Source organism: Abramis brama (genome assembly GCF_963993115.1).
Source record: "Abramis brama genome assembly, chromosome: 17".
In the NCBI taxonomy this organism is placed as follows: domain Eukaryota; kingdom Metazoa; phylum Chordata; class Actinopteri; order Cypriniformes; family Leuciscidae; genus Abramis; species Abramis brama.
This window is the reverse complement of record NC_139979.1, coordinates 26,925,655-26,934,582: the sequence shown is the minus strand read 5'-3', so window position 1 is coordinate 26,934,582 and position 8,928 is coordinate 26,925,655. Positions and strand designations below refer to the sequence as shown.

The following is an 8,928-nucleotide window of genomic DNA, read 5'->3' as shown; positions in this document are numbered from 1 at the left end:
AAACCCAACTTATCGTTCTGTTTCTGGTATCAGATTCCTGAACTGACATAGAATCATCCTCACAATTAACGTCAGCATCATCACATAAGGCTATCACCTTGCCTCTCGTCATCACCAAGTCATCCATTGTAACACTGCTGTAGCTATCCTCTGTGTGCTCAGATACTACCGCATCGCCTCCTAAAGACTGTTGACTCCCACCTGTCAGCAACTTTCTTCTTACCCCTTTCGGTTTTATTCGCTAAGAGCACCTGGTCACCTGTTTCGATGAGTAGTCCTTTTACCCTTCGGTTGTACAACTCCGCATGTCTTTTCTGTTCTTTCATTGCATGTTCTTGTGCGATCTGTAACGCTTCTTTCAGATCTTTGACCAGAGTGGATACGAACTTGTCACAGCAGGTCACATCTGGATCATTCAAGACAGAGCGAAACAGAATGTCAATGGGCAGACGGGGTACACGCCCGAACATCAAATAAAAAGGAGCATTATCCTGTCGTCTCATGGATTGTGCAATTATACAGAAATGTCAGTGTCTGCAACCGTCTCGGCCAATCTCTCTTCACATCTGGTGACAAAGCCTGAATCATATTTCCAAGGGTTCTATTAAAGCGCTCCACACTTCCATTACCCATTGGGTGATACGGTGTTGTGTGCGACTTGTTCACTCCAGAGACCCTTAGAAGCTCTCGGATCAATTTACTTTCAAAGCTCGGGCCCTGGTCACTATGGATTCTTTCTGGGAGGTCGAAAATGCAAAAATACCTGTCCCATAGGTTCCTGGCAACCTGTTTGGCAGACTGATCTCTACACACAAAGGCCTGTGCCAGTCTCGTAAAATGATCGGTCACCACCAAGACGTCAACAGACCTGTTATTGGAGTCTTCTGCTGACCATAAGTCAATACAGACAAGCTCTAATGGTCTACTTGTTGAAATGCTCTCCAGGGGAGCTCTTCCAGAGGGATCAGTTGTTTTGCTCACAGTGCAGCGTTGGCATAGTCGCACATAGTCCCTCACATTTTGATCCATGTTTAGCCAAAAGAAGCGCTGCCTCGCCAGGCTAAGACTCCGCAACTGACCCTGGTGACCACAATCAACATGGATTCCTTTCAAGACCACACTCACTAAAGACTCTGGGACCACAAACTGAAAGCGTTTTTTCCTTGATAGTTGGTCACAGGACACTCTGTACAAGATACCACTTCTGACAACAAGTTTCTCCCAGTGCCTCAGGTATCGAAGAACACTCATTGATTCTTTTGACCTCTCTCTTCTTGAAGGCCTACGTTGACGTTCAACATAATACAAGGCTCTTTTTAATACAAGAAAATTTTGTCTGTGAGCTGTTTTTCACGCAGCTCCTGTTCTGAATATGTTGGCAACGTGTCCTGCCCTTCTGACATCAACTGAGGTAATCAATGACAGAAGTAATCAAGTAATCAATGACAGACATTGCTCGTGCTCTGGCACCGATGTTCCACTCAACATGTGAGTTCAATATAGCAGAGACATCTGCATTCGAGACCGTTAGAAGGTCTTTGGTCTGCTTTATGTCTGGTCTGCATGACTGGCCTAGATTAATGACACTCAGCCTCCTATCTGAATCACAGGAACGTCTGAATGCACCCTGCACAGAATCTGTAGACATCCCTCTGGAGCCAGCCAGTAGTGCTCCATATGGCTTTTTGAGCAGTCTCTGCGTGACATCAGTTTTGACAAATGGAACCCTGCTCAGGGTATCAGCGACTATGTTCTGGGGACCAGGCACATACTTTATGTCGAAGTTGTAGCTAGCCAACTTAGCCACCCAGCGTTGTTCGCAGCAATCAAGTTTGGGTTTTGTAAGTATATGGGCCAAAGGATTATTGTCAGTCAAGACAGTGAATTCATGTCCTTTGAGCCAATGACTGAATTTATCACATACTGACCATTTTAAGGCCAAAAACTCCAAACGATGTGCTGGATAATTTTGCTGCGACCGAGAAAGGGACTTACTGGCGAAGGCAACAGGCCTGGCTTTTGTCTCCCCCTCTGTGACCTGAGAGAGCACAGCTCCAATACCGTCTAAGGAGGCATCCGTTGCCAGTATGAAAGGGCGATCAAAATCTGGATGGGCAAGGACAACGCTCTCAACCAATGATGTTTTCAGCCGCTCGACTGCCTGGTCCTGTGCTTGTGTCCAGTCACTAGATTTCAGCTTCCTATTCTGACGAGCATGACCCAGCTTCCTCAAATTCCTCGCTGTCGTCTTTTGACCCTTCAGAAGATTAAAAAGTGGCTTGGCTACGGCAGAATAGTTTGGAACAAAGTGATGGTAGTAATTCACCATTCCCAAGAATGATCTTATCTTCTTCTGAGAAGGAGTTGTTCCATCAAGCTCCATTAAATCTAAACTGTTTATCTTAGAGATGCTTTCAACTTTACTTGGGTCCGTAGAAACACCCGTCTGATCAATCATATGCCCAAGGAACTTCACTGATTTTCTCATTAGGTGACACTTCTTTGGAGCCAGCTTAAGATTGTGTGTGCGAAGCCTGCCAAACACCATTTCCAAGCGATCAATAGCGGTTTTCTCATCTGGGCCGAATACAATCAGATCGTCCAGATAACACAGGAGACTGAGAAAGTTTGCATCCCCGAATATGTTGGTCATCATACGCATGAAGCTGCCAGGACTGTTGCAGAGACCTTGGGGTAATCGATTGTACTCGAAGAGGCCCATAGGTGTTGTAAAGGTGTTATTATAGAATCCAGACGTCAGATCCATCGTGCTAAACAGGGTGTTACCGCCGAGTGCTGCCAAACAATCCGCCTGATGTGGAAGAGGGTGCGCGTCTTTCAACGTTCTCCTGTTCAACCAGCGGAAGTCTGTACACACACGCAGGTCCCCGTTCTTTTTCCAGACCAGAACGAGAGGAGAAGCATACTCACTGGTAGATCTCCTAATTATCTCCTTCTCCTCCATTTCAGTCAGCACTTGACGCAGTTTTTGATATTGACCGGGTGCTACCCGTGGAAGCCTGAATGGTCTGGTGTCTGAAAGGTGTATTCTGTGTGTAACACGCGCGTCCTACGGTCTTAGCATAAACCAGTTTCTAATGTCTTGGACCAGATCAGAAGACTACGTTCGCTCTTGAGCCAGTGTTGCAGCAAGACAAGGGAAATAATCACAGAGGACAGATATAGTTGAAAGAGGTAAGTATTTTTTTATATATATTTTGTATTAAGTCGTTTCAGTTTGAGGAAAAAAACAGAAAACAAACAAAACAAAACCAAAAAAAAAACGGTCAATGGCTTCAATGAAAATTCACAAACACAGTTAAATGAAATAAACCAATTTAAATTATATAATTGACCTCATGCTCAATAGTTATGTGGTTAACTCTATTTACTTTAGCTAAATTAGGTTGTAGCTTGTTTTAATTATAGCTATTTACTCTTTAATTTCCTTCGTTTCTTTCCTTTTCATGAAAATAATATACCCAGTTCACTCTCAAAATTCAAATTACAATTATGTAACTCAACCTCTGTATTCACTCTTTTTCAGGAAAATTTCAATAAAAGATGATAAAATAAAATAAAATAAAATAATACAGACAAATTTCCAGGTGAAATGTCCAATGACACACCAAATCAGAATCAGAAATGATTCGTTTAGCTCAGTTCAATGTCCTTTGCACTCGTTTCAGTGTTCAGTTATAAAATACCAATACGCAACTCCGAGATGAATGAGAGGAAAAAAAATAAAATAAAAAAATACTTCTTGTTCACAGATGCAACAATGTCCGAGGAAGGAAAAAAAAAAAAAAGGGAAAAAAGAAAAAAAGGAAAAAGTATACGTGTGGTCCTACCACTTTGATGAAACATGAAATGTTTTCCAAGTTCAGGAAAAACCAGGTTGGCCCGCCAGTTTCCACCAGTGTTGAGCACTCCCCATTTATGGCAGAAACAGTTCAAACTCAGAACTCCTCGTTCACTTTCAAGAGAATATCACAGACAGGAGCAACAAAATAGAGAGGAAAAAAAAAACCCAACCTTGCAAAGACAAGGCAGAAAAATAACAATTAATCACAATTAATTCCATTTAAACAACATTAACACTTCAAATTATGATTTTTATCACAACAAATCCTTCAAAGTGAATATATACACATTTATCAGTGCTTATTACCCCTTTTTTAACTCTAATAGGAACACAAAAATGAGCAAAAATGAACAAAATGACGTCTGAAAATGGCGTGCACTCAATTAGCCTATAGCTCATAACACATGGCTAGCAAAACTCCACGTGAGCTGCGTTACACACATTATGCTCATGAATTCAACAATGCACGTATAAACACTTTTAAGCAGTAAAATACTTTACGATTAATAAAATCACTTTACCTAAATACATTTCTCAAAAATTATATAGCACAGCATCGTTTAAGACCATAAAACACTGATTAATACACAACCATAACTAATTAAAGTAGTTTATGAACTCACTTACCAAGAATAAAGTGCTATTGATTAGAAATAATCTCAGATGAATCTGTTCGAACAGGTTTCGTCGGATGAATCAGCTCGACTTCTCATTTAATCCCTGGATTCAATACAATGCAACGACAACTATTTAAACAACTATTTAAACAACTATTTTCTAGCAACGATATCAATATTATCCTGGTTTCAGTTGTTTATCTAGTTTTCACTTACTTTAGCAACTTTTCAACTGCAATTGACGTGTGTCACTGCTCCAGCGGCCATTTCACGATTTCTCTGTGACAAGTGACTATCACTCCTCTAACCCGCGCTATATGATGCAACCAACGGAGGGCGGAGCTTATCTGAACTGATCAAATTATTAATTTTTTTCTAATCTGCTACATTTACATATTTCATCAATATTTAATTTCTTAAACACTAAAGTAATAAAATATTTATATGTAAATATTACTTTTGTCTCTTTTTTTCTCATAGGTTTTATATGGATGGATTGGTAACCTTGGTTACATGTGCACAAATCAAGATGGCCACGTGAAAAGATGTCTTCATAACTCAGAATCAGGTTCAGCAATCGTTGCTTGCATGCATCTGAAACATCGCACGAGTCAATGTTAAGACTGTCCAGACCAACTGACTTCAGTCGCTCGCTCACAGGTGACACATCAGCCACATCCTCAGACAACCGTGCAGGGCAGTTTAGCAGGAAAGGATCGATAGTATTGGCATCATCAATATCTTCAAGAGCAAGGCACGGATAGAGATCTTCAATTTTAGCATTCCGTCTCAACAACACTGGACTGCCCGAAGTGTTGATAAGCTTCAAGGGGACCCATCCATCTCCCCACATAGATAGGATTAGTCTAGCCACCATAACACCTCTGGGAGCAGAGTGAGAAGATGTAGGCTCAGTCATGACTGCACTTCCTGGGGACACAACAGCAGATTTGGGCAGCCTCCCCCATACTAGGTACTCACAGCCCGGCTCAAGATAGACGGCCGAGTTACATCTTACTGTTCCTATCTTCCCAGGTATCTCCTCTCCTCTCCACCGGTTCAATCCAGCAAGCATTGACAGGAAGCTTTCACATTCAGGGTTTGCTGAAGTCGGACTAGACACAGCCTGCCAAAATCCATCACACAATTTGAAGTATCTGAGAATGTGTTTTAATAACATTCGTCCCAAGTATCAGCTCATCATGTTGTCCAGGAACTACTAAGGTGGGTACTAGCATCTTTATTCCATACACTTCCATGGTAAGATTGAAAGATGATTTAGGTGTTACATGCACCCCTCCACATCCTACAAGGGTGACATCAGTTTTAAACTCACCACATTCATCCACTGCACCAGCTGATCTCAGTTTCATCTCAGCATACTCATTTATTGTGCAGGCCATCGAACCACTGTCCAACATTGCACTCAATGTCACTGTCTCTCCAATCTTCACTGGGGTATAAAAGAGGCTGTCACATCCACCCACAACATGCGTGTTCTGATAAATTACTTCAGAATGATTACAACTTCCTTTGACTAAAAGGTATGCCTTCTCAGACTCACAATCATCAATGGCTTGGGAGTTACTATGAGGACCCGCACTGCCTCCCTCCGAATACGGGTCTGCTAGTTTCCCTCATGTTGTGCTTATGGCATTCCCTCTTTGTGTGCCCTGGGGAGAAGCATGCGAAACATAGTTTATCCGTCATGCAGTGTGTCACCGTGGTGTGTTTGCTGTCATTACAGACTCTACAGGCACTTCTGAACAAGCTGCGCTGCTGTCTAGAGCCACGTCTTGGACTAGAAACATTCCGAGATTGCACCCTGCCCATGAGCTGCTCCATCATCTCCATCATACGAGTGAGCAACTGACTCTCAGGCTGTTGTGTGTGTTGAGATAAGACTGGGGCCGGAGTTGAGCAGGAGGAGGGCTGATGCTGTGCCAGATTGGGTGCTGGTGTCGGCTCTGGCCGGCGACGTGCCTGACCATCAGGCATAGAACTGAATGATTGGACTGGAACCGAAGGCAACTCAGTCTTGGGGCAATCGTACATAACATGTTCACTGTCGAACACTGCAGTTGTGTGGCTCCGTAGATTCGCTGTACTATTACCCCGGCTTCTAAATTCCCTCTGGTGATCATCAATCCTGCTCTGTATTTCTTTTGCACTCCATTCTTGAACAGGCTTGCATCTGAACATACTCGCCAAACTGGGGTCAGGACAGAATTTAACAAACATCCGTGTTCAGGGTTCCCACTCTTTTCTTGAAATGATTTTCCAGGACTTTTCCAGGACATTTTCAAGACTTTTTCAGCTGCTACAGTGCGAGTCAAGTTATCACAACTAGCTGGGCGATATACCGATATTATCATATCGAGATATATTTTGAAACAGATGTGATATTGTACCTATACCGTTATATCTGTATTATAGTTGTGCAAAGATTGTTGTCTTTCACAATGCCACCTGCTTTCCTCTACTTGCAATGCCACACTACTAAAACAGAAGTTATTCTCTACTTTAGTTCATACACTGGTATTTTACTTGCTGATATCAGTGCACATTTGCCACAGAACTCACATGACCGTAGTTTAGAGGGGCAAGTCCTACCAGCGTACATACTTGCCAACCTTGAGGGGGGGGTGTCGTCATGGCCCGCCAAAAAGGGGTGTGGCTAGCCTATAAAACCCCCTCGCACAGGTTGCACAAGTGATTTCAGTCGACTAGAAGCGAAACCAAGTGCAGCACAAGCACGGCAGGCTACGCAACACTCGTTCCCTCTCTAGAGAGAACCGAGGTTACGTTAGTAACCGAGTGTCGTTCTCTTACGAGAGTACTCTCGTGTTGCGTAAGTTTAGCTTACGCTACGGGAAAACTCCTTTTCTCGAGAATACTGATATAACATACTGCATATTTTCTCTTTTTATTCGCCATGGTCTCTTCTTTCTTCCTTTTCCCCTTCCTCTTCTGCTTCTTTTTCCGTTCTGATTGCCGCGCTTGACTTCGAGGTGTAACCTTTATTATTGTTCGGTCTGAAACGGTGCCCAGTGACGGATAGTGTAGCAATATTGTTGTCCGGGTGGAAATCGGGAGAAATTCGGGAGAAAGGTCGGTCCGGGAGATTTTCGGGAGGGGCTTTGAAATTCGGGAGTCTCCCGGAAAAATCGGGAGGGTTGGCATGTATGCCAGCGTACTGAGATGTCAAATTGCGTACTTGCTACGCAAAATGCGTACATATTGGCAGGTTTGTGTCACGTGGGGCGCTGTGCTGGCTACATGCAGAAATGAAAGCAGACAGCTCCAGCCCAATATTACCAGAGCCTGTCTACGGAGAGCTTTGGCACTTCCTATTAGCCCCATTGTATCAATATTAACCAACTGCAGAACCGCAGAACCATACGTCATAGCAGTGTGAGGACGACAGCGCCAGCCTAACAGTCTGATGCCGGAAGTGGGCGGGTTAAAAACATCTAAGGGGTGGAGATGGGTAGGTTTAGGGGTCAGGGGGTGGAGATGGGTAGGTTTAGGTATGGTATATGCAAGGTGGCTATGTATAGTATGCGGTTCCGGCATCAGACTGTTAGGCTGGCGCTGTCATCCTCACACTGCTATGACGTATGGTTCTGCGGTTCTGCAGTCATTGTATCGATTTTGGTTGCAGTTCCATTAGAATTCCACTGGAGGTAATCGCGGGCGAGTGCAGACTGAATGGGAGTCAATGGGGCTAGACGGCTAAATTTGTCTCCCTCACCCGATTGCCATTGAGAAATCTCAGATTTTATTGTAGGTTTTGCAAGTTCAACATGGGTTATAGGTCGAAAAATTGAATGAACGAGTACTTATGTCCTTTTGATTTCTTACAGGTTGAGTTGTTGTTGCCCATAACACGCTAGCATTCTGCTAATGAACACTGATTGGTCAGTGAAGGACTGATTACAACCAGAGATACTGCTTGATGGCATCGTGGCATCCGAAGCGGGACCAGAAACAAACAAAACAAAAACTCTTCTAGCGCGTGTGTTTACCTGTGTCAGCTGTGTTGTCGATGCCTCGAGAGAAAAGAAAGTGCAGAGCGCGAAAACACCAAAGTGACTGAAGGATTGCCGTAAAGCAGCATCTCTGGTCGTACGATGTGTATGACGTTATTGACATTTTAAAAGACTTTTTAAAGCAAATAAGTGACTCTAAAAAATCTAACACCCAGCAATGTGTAATTTCTTTGCATCTCCTTTCGAATACAATATTCAAATTACTAGACAAAAAATGATATCCTGAGAAAAGTGGATTTTGAGGGGTATAGCTCCATAGACCTCCATTCATTCTGCACTCGCCTGCGAGCGCCCCCGCATGGACAGAGACGTGTTACTGCAGCCAGTCCAGAAACCGGAAGTAACCAGAGAATGCCAATTCTCTTCCTATTAGGCGGCGTTCACATATCGCGCC

At 43.4% G+C, this 8,928-nt stretch overlaps 1 long non-coding RNA gene across 1 annotated transcript; it reads right to left on the bottom strand.

Moving 5' to 3' along the window:
- Nucleotides 1–3,362: 3,362 nt before the first annotated feature.
- Nucleotides 3,363–4,760, bottom strand: LOC311067903. Its single transcript, XR_014603297.1, has 3 exons — nucleotides 4,699–4,760; nucleotides 4,493–4,585; nucleotides 3,363–3,976 (listed from the first exon to the last, which is right to left on the bottom strand). It is a non-coding gene; the product is annotated as an uncharacterized lncRNA (long non-coding RNA).
- Nucleotides 4,761–8,928: the final 4,168 nt, after the last annotated feature.